The sequence below is a fragment of the Corvus kubaryi genome, unplaced genomic scaffold (assembly GCF_017639235.1).
Source record: "Corvus kubaryi isolate FWS band 111438036 unplaced genomic scaffold, C.kubaryi_AGA036_p1.0 133, whole genome shotgun sequence".
In the NCBI taxonomy this organism is placed as follows: Eukaryota; Metazoa; Chordata; class Aves; order Passeriformes; family Corvidae; genus Corvus; species Corvus kubaryi.
Genome location: NW_024580667.1, coordinates 35,387,189 through 35,403,447, shown reverse-complemented (window position 1 = coordinate 35,403,447; position 16,259 = coordinate 35,387,189). Strand labels below are relative to the sequence as shown.

The 16,259-nt window shown below is 40.9% G+C and overlaps 1 protein-coding gene across 5 annotated transcripts in view; it reads left to right on the top strand.

Annotated features, from left to right (window-relative positions):
- Positions 1–16,259, top strand: part of FARP1 (FERM, ARH/RhoGEF and pleckstrin domain protein 1) — a 204,294-nt gene that overhangs the window by 117,287 nt on the left and 70,748 nt on the right. The window lies entirely within an intron of this gene.

The following is a 16,259-nucleotide window of genomic DNA, read 5'->3' as shown; positions in this document are numbered from 1 at the left end:
GCCAGTTCTTCACAACTGGAAGTATGGCTCTTGGACAGACATGTTGTTCCCATTATTTGGCCTCTAATAAGACCTAAAGCAGCAGCCTGCAGATAAAGAGCTTGGTTCACATTTTTCCTATTTGAGTTTCTTCGTTGTTTTTGAAAGTTATTGCTGAGTAATTTTCTGCTAGCAAAATTTTGCCTGTAGGGCCGCATGTGCTCTGGGAAATACTGTGGGACGTTCCAGCTGGCTGGCCTTGCAAGCTGCTCAATTCCTGAAGAGCGTCTCCATATGTCTGCAGTGCTGGGGAGTCACTCAGCACAGGTTCTCAGCACCTTGCAGGGTGGTTCTGCTAAGCTGAAATTCGATCCTTATTCGATAGGCTGCTCTTGGACTCTGAATCTCCTCAAGCCATCACTTAAGTTTAAAAGTACATGGAAATCCTTCTTTTCATAGAATTATAGAATCATTTAGGTTGGAAAAGTCTTCTTAAGATCATCGAGTCCAACTGTTAGCCCAGCATTACCAAGTCCACCATTAAACCTTAAGCACCACATCTACACATCTTTTAAAACTTCCAGGGATGGTGACTCAACCAGTTCCCTGGGCAGCCAGTTTCACTGCTTGACAACCCTTTCAATGAAGAAATTTTTCCTCATGTCCAACAATTTGGGCTGTTGTGACCCACATGCAGGACCCAGGACTTGGCCTTGTTGAAACTTTTTCACTGCTGACCTCGGCTCATCAACCCAGCCTGTCCAAATCCCTCTGCAGATCCTTCCTGCTCCTCAGCAGATAAACACTCCTGCCCAAGTTGGTGTCATCTGCAAACTGACTGAGGGTGCATTTGATCCCCTTGTCCAGGTTATCAGTAAGGATATTAAATGGGGCTGTCCCCAGTACTGAGGCCTGGGGAACTCCACTGGTGACCAGCCACTAGTTGGATGTGACTCCATACACCACCACCCTCTAGGCCCAGCAATCCTGGGAGAGTTTTACCCAGCAAACAGTGCACCAGCAAAAAGCCACAAGCAGCCAGTTTCTCCAGGAGAACACCTCAGCATGATACTGAATGAAATTGGTTATTCTTGCTTTGAGACAACTTGAGACTTTTAAACCAGAATTAGAAGCAAAATCTACATGTTGGGCAACACATGTAGAAGAAGGAGGATTTTGCTGTTAATCATAGCCTGTGCTGTAGCTCAGCTGTGGGGATCTGTCCTTCTTGTAATACATTCTCAATCCTACTGTCTTTATTTCTGCTTTGTCTGCTATTGTCTTCTTCAGGCCTTTCAAGACCATTATCTTGCTTAAATTCTCAGCCTTATAAAAATGTATCTTTCTTCTGTTTCCCAGGACAGGAAATGCCACGTATGTCGTATCTCTGGCATGTGGAAAAACTGCAAGCAAAAAGTGTGTGAGACCATACGATCTTACCTGTGCAAAAGTTTCAGATAAGATTATCTTGTCTCAGTTGTTTGAACATCAGATTCACAAGGAGTAAGGCTCTCGCAGTTGTCAGTGGGGTGAGAGCTGTCCCAGTGGGCAATTCACCCCAAGCATGTGATCTATCTCTCTCCAGATGGGATGAATTTCCTATCGTGATACCTCTCTCATGTCCAGCTGCAGAGAGACAAGCCAGATGATCAGTTTAGACATAACACGTAACTTTTAGACAGCCAAAGTTGGGTGAGTTGAATTCCACTGTGGCCACTGGCACAGCTGTGGGATTGCATGAGTCCACCATTATTGCCACAGCTCAGCCCTGACAGAACTCCATTGCTTTTAATGCACTCACTGCCTTAGTTAAAAGCATATTTAGGGACATTTGGGGACACAAGCATATTTAGGGACATCTGGGGACACTGTTGCCAGTAGTTATGAGGAGTGAAGTGGATTTTAATAGTGTCATCTCTTGATTATAATTATCAGGAGTGGAGCAACATTGGTCATGCTTCTGCTGAAGTGCAGGTGATGGGGGAAGTTCAAGTTTCTACTGCTTTCAGGATGAATGGCTTTTTGTACAATGGCAAATATGTGGTCTGTAGAATTTTTATGTTCAGTATTGAATCCACCTGTGATGTCAGACAGATCTTGTGATTTCTCAAGCTTTTAAAATTACTCACTGCAATCCTAACCCTAATTATAAATCTCCAGCAAGGGCACATATCCAGATATATTCAGCATCACTCAAAAAGAAATGTAAGCCCTTCCTTAAATACTTGATTTAATGTCAGGATATCCTGAAATAGCTGGTGGTGAGAGCTATCCATTCATAATGGATGTGAACTACATTTTTTTTTAATTGGAAAATATTTGTCTGTAGTAGTTTAGTCATTTGGATTCAGCTTCGGAAGACTATTTAAAATATGCTGATTATGTCCTCTAACATCTTTCGTGTAAGCACTTATCTATTTCCTAACAGCACAGTAGACAAAATACCTCATGAATGTTAATGATAACAAGAAATAAGCACACCACCATGTTAAAGATCATGGAATCCAAGGGGAGAAGCAAAGTAGCAATGAGATAAAGGCCAGCTTCATCTGTTCAGTTTTGCCTGGCCTGAGTGTTTCTCTGAAAGTACCTTTTCTTTTCACTTGACATGAAGGAATTCCAGGGCAACTGGATGCTTAATTGCTGTTAAAAATGGATAAATCTCAAGTCAAACAAGGCTCTGAGGGTCATGGGGGTAAATATCTACCCTAGTAAATAATGTGAGATTGTGTGTCCTGGTTAGCATGTGACTGAGAGTGAAGAGCACCCTGTTTCAGTGCTGGGAAATCATGTTTCTTTATAAGTGAGAAGGAAGTGTGTGGCCTTGGAATAAATGGTATAAATGGTTACTGGCAGTGATGAACATAACTCATCACTTTTCCTGGCCGTAATTGTTCACAGTCTGCTTATAGTTGTGGTATGTGGGATGAAAGGAATTACCTGGGAGGGCGTTGAGTTCTTCTTTTGGATCACTTTCTTGTTTTCAGCCCTTTTCCCTGTCTCTGTAGGCTGTGGAGAGAAAGTAGGGGTAGTTTGTGGCTGTAGGCAGATGCCAGCATATGGGAGCAATAGGAGGTATTGTCTGTTGGCATTTGTGCTTCCTTAAACTGCAAGTACTGGTTGTTTCCAATGCCAAGATGGTGTCCGAGTATGATGGTCCCACAGGCTGAGCCACACACTAAATGTGTCATTGGTCTAATCTCTGTATCAGACTGTCACTTGAGTAAACTGCGCTTTGCGCGTGGAGCAATTTGTTCTGTAGCTACTTGTAGCACATAGTAATTACTTTGTAAGATTTTTAGTACCAGTAGAGGGGATGAGATGTGAGTTCCAATTATGACAGAACTCTATGTTTGCTAATATTTGCATTTCCTCAGCATGATTTTAGACCTGCTGTTTTAGTACAAACATGAAGACTTTTTTTCTTTCTTTGTGTTCTCTGGGTAGCTAGAAGCAGAACTGCAGCACTTTGGCTTACCTGGGACATGATGGCCCTCAGCTCCCCCCACTGTGTGGTCTGAAGGAGTCTCCCTCTGGGACTCACTCAGAACTTGCTGCCTTTGGTTAGCTTGGATGGACCTGTTGAGGAGTACTGATGATCTGGGAAGAATTAAAAAGCCAGAAGGATGCCAGTGACATGTGTCTTGACTTACCTTTCTTATCCTTCTCCTGGCCAAGACCTTGCTTGATGTTTTAGAGTAGACAGGATGCCTCAAGCTGTTTGGTTGCAACAATTTAAGAAATACTTACAGTCTGAAAAAGCAAAAGCTGATAATATTGGCTTCTTAATACCAGATCAGGGTTACATCTCTCCCTGGTTTAGTCACATGGTGGTTTGTCAAGCACTATTACACATTGTGATTAACAATCAAGGACAGTACAAGAAGTATATTAGCAGTAATCATTGGCCAATGCCATTATGGTCTTCTGTAGACAAAAATTCTTTCCCTAAGGAGATTTATTCTGAGTCTGACAGGGTCTTCTGACTTCTCTGAGTAAATTATGATGAAGAAAGATAGTTCCTGAAGCTGGTAGCACAGCAGTGTTTTGGTGGAGATCACTGAAGTATGTATATATGCTGGCACAGAACTTCACTTGAGGGCTGGTGAGAACATGGATAACATTAACATTTTATAAATAGGCAAAGATGAAGTATATTTAGTACGTTTCGTACTAGGCATCTCGGTAATAGTCACTTGTAGCACAATCAAGGGAGAGGATTGTCCTGCTCTACTCTGCACTGTTGCGGCCTCACCTTGAGTCATGTGTGCAGTGTTGGGCAACACAAAATAAGAAAGTTATAAGGCTCTTAGAGAATGTCCAGAGGATGGTGAAGGGCCTGGAGAGGGAGCTGTATGAGGAGCAGCTGAGGTCAGTTGGTCCATTCAGCCTGGAGAAGAGGAGACTGAGGGGATGCCTCATAGTGGTCAGCACCTTCCCCACAAAGGGAACTGATCTCTTCAGTGACCAGTGACAGGACCAGAGGGAATGGCCTGAAGTTGTGTCAGGGGAGGTTTGGGTTGGATATTAGAGAAAGGTTCTTCACCCAGAGGGTGGCTGGGCACTGAACAGGCTCCCCAGGAAAGTGGTCACAGCACCAGCCTGACAGAGTTCAAGAAGCCTTTGGACAGCGCTCTCAGGCATATGGTGTGACTCTTGTGGTGTCCTGTGCAGGGCCAGGAGTTGGACTTCAATAATCCTAGTGTGTCCCTTCCAACTCAGCATATTCTATGATTCGATGATCCAGTTATGTTGTTACATTGTAAATAAAATGTATTGCTCTCATGTAGCCCAGGAATCTCTAAGTTACCTGGGTATTAACATTAAACAAAGCATATTTACAAATGTAAATTTAAAATGAGATGTATTCTGTCTCTAAGGGTGTAAGGACTGGGGTTTCAGCATTAAGAAAAACCCACAAATTAGATAAAATCAAATCCTTTTCCAGTTACACACATTATCCTCAAAGTTAAATGGATTAAAACTACTTCTGGAGGAATTCAACATAAGACTGAAAATGTGGTCAAAGAAGTCGCATTGTGGCTGCCTGATGCTTGACTTCTGATAGCACATCCCCAAAGACTTTTCTTTGACGTACCTTGAACAGAGAGTGCTTGTTTCCCACGAAGCCTGTTGTTGCTGATAAAGCTCTTTTATATCTAAGTGGTATCTAATATGGCAGTGCTGTATCCTGGCCTTAAGAAAAAAACAGTTGAGTGGCTCATTTGCCTTTGTAAACCTGCTGTGCCTAAAGATATATTTTAGCAATTTTGTCCAAAGCCCAAATCACAGCAACTAATTCTGTACAACACACATTTTTAAACAGAGTATAAAGGAAAATATTGTTGTACATGAAAACAAAATAGAAGCCATAAAAGTTGTGTTTCAGAGGCTGCGTTTATGCACTTGTGGTAGTAAACGATGATGCTTTCTTTTGATATTTGAGGCCTCTATCTGGGTGACACAAAGCAGATCTCCTGGGAATCTCCTTAGCTTGAACAGTTGGTGTGGCTGAATGAGCAGTGAAGCAGAAAGGTGTAAGTTGTTGTCTCTGAAGTATTTCACATTAACTGCAGGCACAGGCAATTCTGTAAGGTACACACACATAAATATGCACACACACACACATGCAGAAGCAGTGGGAAATCAGCTGAAAGTTGAATGTTCCACCTAGGTAAAAGTAAAATCCTGCTCACAGTCAGGAGGAAGCTCTCTGGAGATTAATGAGAGGCTTTTGCCCAGCTCAGACCACGTGCTGTTAACAGACACCATGTACAGCTTGGAAATCCTGCTGGCCTTTCTTCCCTCTTCACCTCCTCCTGCCCCAGAGATACGAGCACAAATCCCTTCTTTCCCGGGTTTGCCACAAATGTATAAGCAGATCTCGCTCTGCCTGTGCTGCTTTGCTGTTTGATGCTAGGTTCAGCATACAGGTCAGTTCCAGCAGGTTGGATTTTGAAGTGGCTGTAGGTGAAGTCAGTTTCCGCAGTGCACACCAGCACCACTCCACTTGTGCTCCCCGTCAGTGATGGCCACGGTTACGTGTTGTTCACTAACATAACCATTCATCAGACTGCTACAGTCTAGAGGCAGTTCCACCTTTCAGAGACCTGAGGTGACTCATGGATGGATTTTTTAGAGCATCTGCTGTGTGAGGAGACACTGCAAGTTGCAGGCAGGCTGCAAAGGGAGAGTGGAAAAGTTCCTGAGGATCTTTCTGAAAGCTGTAGTTGTATTAAAAAGGGAGGTAGTTATTTTTTATCTTTCCTTGAAATTGTGACTTGACTACATCATTATGAGGTGCCTCTGAAATCTGCTGGTAGAAGCAGCCATTATTGTAACTCTTACTGATGCCTCTTCCTGGTCTTAAAATCAAGAATCAAACATGGTTAGAAGGGAAAAAGGGGTTTTACCTCGGTATTTATTTTAAGGATCCTTAGGTGCACATGTCCAGGTGGAATGCGCCGAAATGCACACTGCAATGCACACCCACAAAAGATCTGGTATAACATTATAGGTCTTACTAATTAGCATATCTATCAAAGATTCCCCAGTGAGAGGCTCGAGTGAGCCCCCCTCCCCGAGGAATCTCCCCCTGGATGGTCCTATCTCAGTTTACAAAATGTGTTCTGGAGAGGACCTTGGTGTCTGGGGCTTTCTGATCCCTAACTACAAGGCTTCTAAGATGTTTAGTCTCCTAGCTTAACAAAATAAGTCTAAGAATGTAGGCCAAAACCCACTAAGAATACAAAAAAGCTATAAAAAGGTATATAAAAGGGGTATAAAAGAAAAGGGAAAAAATCATCATAGCATCATTACCATACCAATTCCCCTAACTCATCTGTCCACTCTAGTTTGTGTCTCAGACTAAAGGTTGCACTTTTCAGTGATGCACAAAACAGAGTTTGTCCCTTCCCCTTACAAATACCCTAAGAGTAGAGACAGTTCTCACCTTTTCTCCTGTGTCTTTGCATGTTTAAAAGACAGATCAGACTCCAAGCATATTCAGTTTTAAGGTCTTTTGAGGCTGCTTAGAGAAATGTTGAATACGTTTGCTGTATGTCCATCAAGTTGGTGACAGATCTTGCATAACCAAAAAAGGAACTCTTGTGTATTGGGGACTTGACTGGCGAAAAACTACTCAAAAGTTCTGCCTTTCAGATACTTAAAGAAGAGATCGCTTTTGAGGCTTAGTTTTGCTCTTGCAAGTTTTGCTTCCGTGAAAATGCATTGTTGGTATGCATTTTGCTCATTAGAAGTGAGCTCAGATCATCTCTTTCAGTTTCACGCTCAAATACAAGATTACTCCACATCCAATCTGGAGCAGCTGCAGAATGCTGCAGCCAAGCTTTTCTTTAGACAGGCCAAATGCAAAACAGGCTGGTACCAGAAGGGTCCTACAGAAACTCTTAATTTAAATTGCACGCAAGGTTGGCTTCCTTACCCTGCCTTGCATTTTGGCTGTCAGAGCTCTAGATCCAGCTGGATCAGTGGCCTAGCTGAAGACAAAAAGTTAGGGTGTAAAATGACTACATTATAGGTTAGCAGCAGCCACAGCTTGAAGGCTTCATCTAGGGGTGTCCTTTTTGGAAACTTCTGTATCCAGTTGTTAAAATGTGCTTTCCTTCCTCTGATAAAGTAAAAAGTAAAATATGTACAGTCCCAGATGGTGTGAACTCTTTCTGAGATTAATAGTAATGTTGAGACTGATGGAAAGGTTTTTCCTGTTCCATTTAGTTTTGCTTTAGATTTAGGATTTAATATTTTGCCTGAACACCTCTTACTTTTTGTTGGGGTTTGTTGTGGAATTTTTTTCCAGGTCTTAGGCTTCTTGCATTTAAATGAAATTATTTTCTTCAAGGGATTTTAGTGCAATCATGGCTGAACTAAAATGTATCCAAATAAAAATAGTAAATAGCCTCTTTGCATCTCAATCTGGTTTTATAGTAATAACTCCCATATACTCATAACACGTCGTGTTCTCATGTTTCCAGTCTGTATATAAGGGTTCTGTTTTCACATTTGATGACTTAAGAATTGCCTACTTCTTCATTCTATTAAAGTGTTTACTTATGCGGAAAGAAAATTAGGAAAAATGAGCAGGCAAAGAAAACAAAATAGAGAAGCAAGCACTTCTTAATGTTAAAAAAGGAAAATCTGAGAAGGTGGTTAAATGATTTTTGCAGAGAGAGGAGTGGTAAAGTGGGAGGCAAGGGGTGAGGGGTGTCACAGAGTTTGGGGTTTCCATCCCCAATTATACGCTGGCTGCTACGCTGCTGAATTACACTGAAAGCACTGAATGGTGCCATTATATTCCTTTTCAAAAGTTGTCGGCTATGAAATTCAATCTGAGGTATTTTTAATGAGTGTTCTGAGCCTCGGTTGCAGCTCTTCCCAAGAAACAACGAGCACAGTGTGCCGCTAAATAGCGCCAGGGCCGGGGGTTAAACTCATTCAGTTTTTTGCTTGCAGGGAGAGAAAGTAATATCAACATTTATTTGACAGGTATATGCTTGGTTCCAGAGTTGAGCTTTAGTGAAACAGCTTTCCATAAAGAAAATGTTCTGAAAAATGAGGTTCTATCAGCTTCATGTCAAACTCCCATCTAGTTTCTCAAAACAAATCTTGTGGCATGTTTTCCAAAGCCAGTGCCCACAGCGCACATGCTGGGCTTGTGCCGTGGGCATCCTTGTGCTGCAGAACACTGGCAGGCACATCCCTATAGGCAGAGCCTCGTGGTGGAGGTGCAGCTCATGCCAGATGGAGACATCTGCCTGGTTACACCCTTGGCTGTCAATTAAACATAGATAATTCAGAGGTAATCTTCGTCAGAGAGATGCCTGCTGGCATCCCTGTGTCTTCACTAAAGGTTTTCATGTCATATCTGGAATGGCTTTGGTGTGACTCTGTCCCTTGTTGCCTCTCCGAACAAGACACAGCTTTTCAGAGAATTTTTAGTGTACGCCTGGTTTTAAAAAAGCCACATAGCACAAAAGTATTGTTGCCTTCCACCTTTCTTACATGCTGATTTGCGAAGTAGTTTGCTTCGTATCATGAGGAAAGCACTGTTTAATGCATCTACCCTGCAACTCTCACCAAGATCGTAAATTCGTGATGGGCTGGCTCTGGTTTTTGCAAGTCATAACCACACAGTGTCGAGGCTCTGAAGCTGGAATATCATCGTGTGGATGATACTCTTCAGAAAGGAAAATAGTCACTTCCAGCAGTGGATGGTTGCCTTGCTGAGGGGAGGAAGAACAGCCACAAACCACTTTAAGTTTTGCTAGTAAAATTAGGCAGAGATGACTCAGCATTTACAGGAGCTAATTTAGGGAATAAGATGACATATTTTTAGTAAGTTTTCTCATAGTAAGTTTTGTTCTTTTAATGCCTCATTTTTCTTGTCCACACTGTGCATTTTAATGATGTTCAAGGGAAGTAACTTGGGTTTAGTAACAGTGGTGCTGCCAAGAGGTTTCCACTGGAAGTCTAAGAATTTAATTTTTGGTGTGTGAAATTTTGCAGCCTTAAACAGTTATTTAAAAGACTTGCTCTGCCACTGCGTATTTCCCACAAATGTTTTACATCTATCTGAAGGAAGTTATGGTTGTACTACAAGAAACAAGGTTTTGTTTTTTTCCAGGAGGACTAATTAGCTTCTGCAGAGACCTGTTTTTGCAGTTTGATATTTTTTGAGGTTAGGGGTTTTTCAGCATTACTGAGATCTGCAGTCACATTTCATGGGAAGGCGTGTGTTGTCCCCATTGGGACAATTTCTTAGATGATTTTTAGGCAGATAACGATGAAGTTTTCCAGCTGAATTCATAAGCAGGTGTGATCAGAGCACCACTTTTAAGTTGATAAAGTGAATTTTAGGTGCATATGTGTAAAATGTAGGATTTTGTAAAATCAGTACAGAAAAGTTAATACAAGATCAGTTGTACTTTCTAACTGAGAGTTAAATGCCAGTTAGTTAAAATGCTGTAAATAGAGCCAAAGGAACCAGTGAACCAGGAAACTAATCATGAAGTATTTTGTTAATGTTTTTCACCATGACTAACATTTTGTAATAAACAGATGTGTACTTAGACTATCTGAATATTTTTGGTTTATATGGTTCGTGGTGTTTAGCCAGTGAGAAGCTTCAGTTTTAATTTGGCATTGATGGCAGAGGGATGAATGTGTGAAATAAATTCTGTGTAATTTTGTCCATACAGTTACCTGAGGAGGAAATTCTCTAGGCTCCATGAATCTGCCTGTTTCTTCCTCTTTCCTCTTTGCAAAGGGCTCCACTAACTTTGTGGTGGTTGCTGCTGATTCTGCAGTAACAAACATCTTGTCCACTGGAAATTTGAGTAATTGAAAGGTGGCAAATAAAATCAGTATTAATATCAGTTTGCATTTGTAAGAACTGCAAAGAAACCAAATTATTGGAGCATTATACCTGAAGATGGTCTGTGATGTAAAAGGCTCAGTTCTGAAGGTGCCCAGCCCATCTCTCCTCCATTTTTGTGTCCTCTCATGCACATTGAAATGGCATCTATAATAAATACAGTGTGGGTGGTGTTTGCCCATTAAGGTACAAAACTGTAATTTTATGAGCCAAGTGAAAGTAGACCAAGCAGAGCCTCCAATTCCATAGCTTTACTATACTGTAATTATGGAGATGTATAGTTACCTGAGGATTTACTGTAGCTGAATTTTGTATTAGTCTGATTCTGCTATAAGAAAAACCTTAACTGAGCAGTACTGAAAATAGCCTCATCATAAAACTTTTCATTAGCTTTGCTAGATAATATTTTTCTTTTTCCTTCCACGACAATTTAACTGTTAAAGAAGATTATTTAGTATTTACTGTTCACCTGAATTTTACTGTTGGCTATTTCTACTAAATTTGATTTTTGGGCACTGGAAGAGAGTTTAAGGTCTAGTAAGAGCAGTCCTTCTGCTTCAGCCTATTTTAGAAAATATTTTGACATAAACCAGTTTGTCACAATCAGAAATCCAAGACTGTGGTTACAATAACAAATCCATGTTTCAAATGTAGAAAACAGCAATTTTCTTTTGGAGACCATGCTAGAAACGCAAGCAAATTAGAGGGTTATTAAGCTCCTTCTCTTTGTATTTTTTGCCTCACTAATTGTTTGCTGTGTTGATTTTTGGTTAGCAACGAAATTCCTAAAATAGTCGTTGTTGAAGTTTGTCATAGCTGATAGGTGGCGGGGGCGCAGGGGAAGTCTAACTCTGCAGCTGGCGTTTTCTTAAGGGCAGTAAAACATACCTGAAGTAAAAAGTACCATATCTTAAAATCATGCTGATTAAAAAAAGGTGCCACCACCACTAAAACTGACCAAAGGGTAAAAGTGTACATCAGAGACTGTGGAAGGCAATCACTGGCATGAAGGGAATACAGTTTATGTGGTGAGTGTAAAAGCAGACCACTAAAATCTTGAAAGAAAAGAATGCTAAATAGTCTCATTGTACACACACAGCAGATGATCAATTGCCTGTTTTTAAGGCAGCATAAGAGGCTTATTCTGTTACTGCTTTTGGCCTCAGACCGCCCTTTGATGGTATGTGCACAGTCTGTGCAAAAGCATGTGGGATACATGCCAGGAGTGGAGCCTTCAACTACATTCAAATGGAAAATATCTTAAAAGGAGCGAGGTGCCTTTAGGTTATCATAAAAATCTGCCTCCTCTACACCCTCTTTTCAACTGGGATGCATACCTGGTGGCTGCAGGTCTGGGGTGGGGATCTGCCTGCTCAAAAGTAGTGGTGGGAGCATGTGGCTGCTCTGTTCGAAGGTGTCACTTCTCCGCCGTTCTTTGGCCTGGTGTGTAGGAGTGAGGAATTACACTTCTTCCAACACTTCTCAACTACCCAGTCTAAGCTGAACAGCCAGGTAAAAGATAGTAAGCCCAGGTGTAAGAGCTATCTTTATGGTCTAATGCTATTTTTATAGTCATCTAATCCTTCCTATAGGATTAATACCTACACTTTGAAAGGGAGGAGAGGAGAAAAAGGGCAGAGGATCTCCAAGTGTCTTGGCAGTATTAGGTCCAGAGCAACAACGCTCAGACCAGTGCTTCTTGCCTTTAATCCCACCTTTCAGGAAATAGACTTTTGTTAAATATGAATTATGCATTTCATTTTATGCCAGAAAGGAGAACTGTTTAAAATATGAAATTTGTCTTCAGATGCTGACAGCATTGTTCTCCTGTGAGTAGTTTTCAAGCCTTCTTTGAAGTATAAATTTCTGACAGGATCATTTGTTTAAGAACCCTGAGCTCAATCTCATCCGTGAGGTTATTTTTACACTATTTGCTTATCATGAGCAGTTGTTGGTTGTTTTCCTTTCATTTCAAAACTGTAGATACATACATAATTTTTAACAGTTTCAAATAACTGAGAAAGTTGTGCTGTTAAGAATGTGGGGTTGTTATTTTTAGTAGTGATTACAACTGTGTATGACTTCAGAAATAGTAATGAAATTACTGAATGAAGTTTTCACAATCATTTCGATGCAGTTGTTAAATTGGAGTATAAAAATAATTTGTCAATCTGATTTGGCTGATCTGATCAGGGATTTTTTTTGTGATTAACCATGAAAGAGCAAATACAGTTTTAAACCCTGTGTTTAACCTTTGTGCCATGTAGTATTTAAGTATTTGTGAAATATTTAGCATGATCAAATTGTCACATTTCAGAGCATTTGAGCACCCAGAATGTGGTAGGAACAGGGCATAAGTGGAAGAAAGACCTGCCTTTATACGGTGGCAGGTGTGAATAATGAATGTACCCCTTTCTTTTAGATGAACATAAAGGAATTATTTTCTCTCCTATGAGCTGCTACTACTGTACAAGCAAGTGTAATTAAAACCCAAAACAACCCAAACTTCTTTCTGACCCATTTGCAGCAGTTTTGAAGAAGAGAAGGAAAACAGAGTAGTCTGTGTTTCCACGTGAAACTATTTCTTACTTCAACCAAAAATGGGACTTATATTTTTCAGATGTTCAGAAGAAGGTGTTTATTTGATTTGGATTTTTTAAGCTGGCATTACTGCTCAGTAATGTAAAAACAAACAAATTAACAAAAGCCTTTTGATCAAAGATCTTGTTCAGGCTGGGGTCAGAGATTATTTGGCTGAACAGATAAAAAATGTTAAAACCACTATTTGACCGTAAACATATGTACTTATTTTTTGGTAGATAATTAGTGAAATAATTGCTGAATTTACCGTGGGAGGTGGTGTGATGTGTCCAAACATACTTCTTTTTTTTTAATGTGTTGAAGTATATGTCAAAGAATGGCCTAAACAATCATTTAGAGGGGTGTTTTTTTAAAATGATTGGCGTTTGCTAGAACATGAAAGAATTGTTGAACCTAATAAAATATTCACCATTGGAAGATCATAAGCAACATACTGTTTTGGATTTTGGTGGGAGTAGAGTGAGGCTGAATTGAGTAGGACTGAGATAATGAGCAGACAGCAAAATGTTGAATGTATAATGCGTAAAGTAGGCTAGTCTGACTGGGTACCTTCATAGCTTGCAGCTAAATGTAGGGATGCGCATTATTCATAATTTAGAACTTGACGTTCCATGAAAATGTAAAGTGACTTTTAAAGTGTGATTTCACAGAGCTAAATGAAAGACCAGTTCAAAATGCATTAAGTAATAAGGATGTGTAGCTGGAAGTCAGCTTCTTTTCATTGTAATAAATTTATAATATTATTTTGGTGTAAGTAAATACCACATCAAAAGAAAAATAGTAATTCTCTGGTATATCAGTCTGGCTGGGGCTCACCTCATCTCAGATCGTTAAAGCAGATGTCAGGGCTCCTTGTTGTCAGGGTAAAAGATACCCCTGTATTGCTTAGGAAAAGTTCCCTGCCAGTGTGCTCGGGTGGCTGGTTTGGGGTGGGAAGAAGTGTTCTCTGGAGCTGCAATATTTTTTCATTGATTATACAGGAATCTGGCTGTCAACAGAAACAGGAGGAGGGGACTGCCACCTGCTGCAGCTACTTCCCAGCTCCTGGGGGTTGCATGTGACCTTCCCCCAGTTGTATTCCACCAGTATACCATGCCCTCCTGTTTCCTTTCCCTTGCTGCCTCACAGGGCGGTGCTATCTGTGGCAACAAGTGGTCTGGAGGTATAGTCTTGCCACCAGCCTTCATTGCTTTCATGCTTCCATGTTGGTGTCCCCCATGGAGCAGACTGGTGCTGGCATGGAGCAGGGAAAGCAGCCAAGCTCTGGCTTATGCAGATGCTGCCACAGGGCTGTGGAACAGGAGCCAATGTAGCTTACCTAGTACTTGCTGTCTGAGGCATGGCAGCAGGGCCATGCTTCATGGTTGGAAAATGCCTTCCAAGATCTGTGGAAAACTTGTGTTTTTTCTTAGGCCTTGTAACCATGTTAAAGTCAGGCACAACTGTTGACTTCAGATGATGTCATCGGTGTGGCGCACTCATTCCTGAATGCTCCCTCTGTCAGCTCCTGTTTACTGTGCCCTGAATGATTCCTGGTTTGCTTCCATACCCAGTAGACTGAGCTTTTAATTTATTGTGTTTAAATTTTTTAGTAGGGATGTCATGGAACTGCACTGAATCAACATCTCTCTGAAACCTTGTGAGTTCCTGCTTTTGTGGACGTTGTACTCCTTCTGGTCCTGCAAGACCGGTGTTTCATCAGGCTCTAAATCTCAGCAGATTTTATATGCACAGCATTTCCTTAGAGAGCTGTCAGATTTTATTTTGAGGTAGACTGATCAAAGCTAAGATCAGTTTAGAATAATAATATTTACAAATACTAGAGTGAGAAGCATTTCATTTTATTGAGGCATACTCCAGAGAAAATGCCAAGTGACATAAATACTACAAGACTGCTGTTCCATCGTTTAAATGCCTATTAAAAAAAAAACCTTTATGAAAACACTCAGCAGGTTTTAACCAGATGCTTTTACTCATGGTCTGAGATCAGACAGCCGTGCTCTCCTCAGCTAACCTTGAGCAGTGTGGTAATGCAGGTGGGCTCTCTGCCTTCTTTCCTGTTCAAAAATCTCCACTCAGAGATGCTTTTTTTTCCTGTGAGAAAAGATGAAGTTTGGTCTTTGTCAGACAGAAGTCCATCAAATATTTTAGCTAGACATACACACACACTCACAGGCACGTTACCATTTTTCTGGTTGCGCACAAGTAGGAAAGCTTGCTGTGAGGGTAACTGATAAACCCATTCTTCCTCTCTCTAGCAGCCCCAGCCAAACTGTGAAGACCTGAGACTAGTCTGGAAGCAGGAGTATTTACTTCTAAATAATTTGTAGGTGTGTTTTCAGAGCAGTAAAGTAATATCATTATTACACTCAGTCTAATGTTTTTAATATTCTTCTGTTGCCTCCAATGAAATGCACTCAGCAGGAAGCTCTTTCATTGAGATAGTGCATGATTGTTTGTGCCTACCTGCAGTGATAGATGGAGTGGAAAGTGTGGGAAGCTTTCTGTTAGAACTGCCAAGGTGCAATGGTCAGTGCAGGCTGGGTGGTGAACACTGGGAATGCTTTTGGTTTAATGAAGCTGGAGAACATGAAGTGAGTGTATTCAAATATACTTGCACTTGAGACTTAGTTTGGATGCCATTGCATCAGATCAAAAGTGTTCTATTTAGAAAAAAAATTTCTTTTTTTCCTTCCTTCTTTGTATCCTTTTGGCATTTTACTATGAATTACTTTAGTTACTGCAAGGTTATGGTGGATGCTTAAAAAAATGAGTACTTTTATCTGCAACTGTTCTTGACGTGTTTTTTGACAGTATTCATGAGGCTAATATTTGCTACAACAAATATTAACAAACAGTTAATAACTTGTTGCTGGCATAGGTCTGTCAGAGGCACTGGGAGTACGTTGGGTAAAAACCTGTTCAGCAAGTTCTTAGAGAAGTGAGCTCAGCTCTTCCCTTCAGACTTTCAAAACCAGCCAGCATTCTAGGGTTCAGTCATTGCATGACCAGGGTGACAGTGCTGCTGTGGTGGCACATACATCCTGTGCTTTCCCTAGAAAAATGTCATCACTTTAATTTCTCTGGTGTAAGCCTCACTACTGGGTATTTACTTTTCACAGTTCATATTAGAGAATGTTAGATAAACCACCTTTGGAAAGATGCTTTGTGCTTCAAGTTATGGCTGAAAACCAGTTATTACCCTGGGTGGAAAAAGCCTATCTATTTATTTTTCAGTATCCCAGTGAAACAGAGACCAGACTGCATTATGATGCATTTGGGAGCA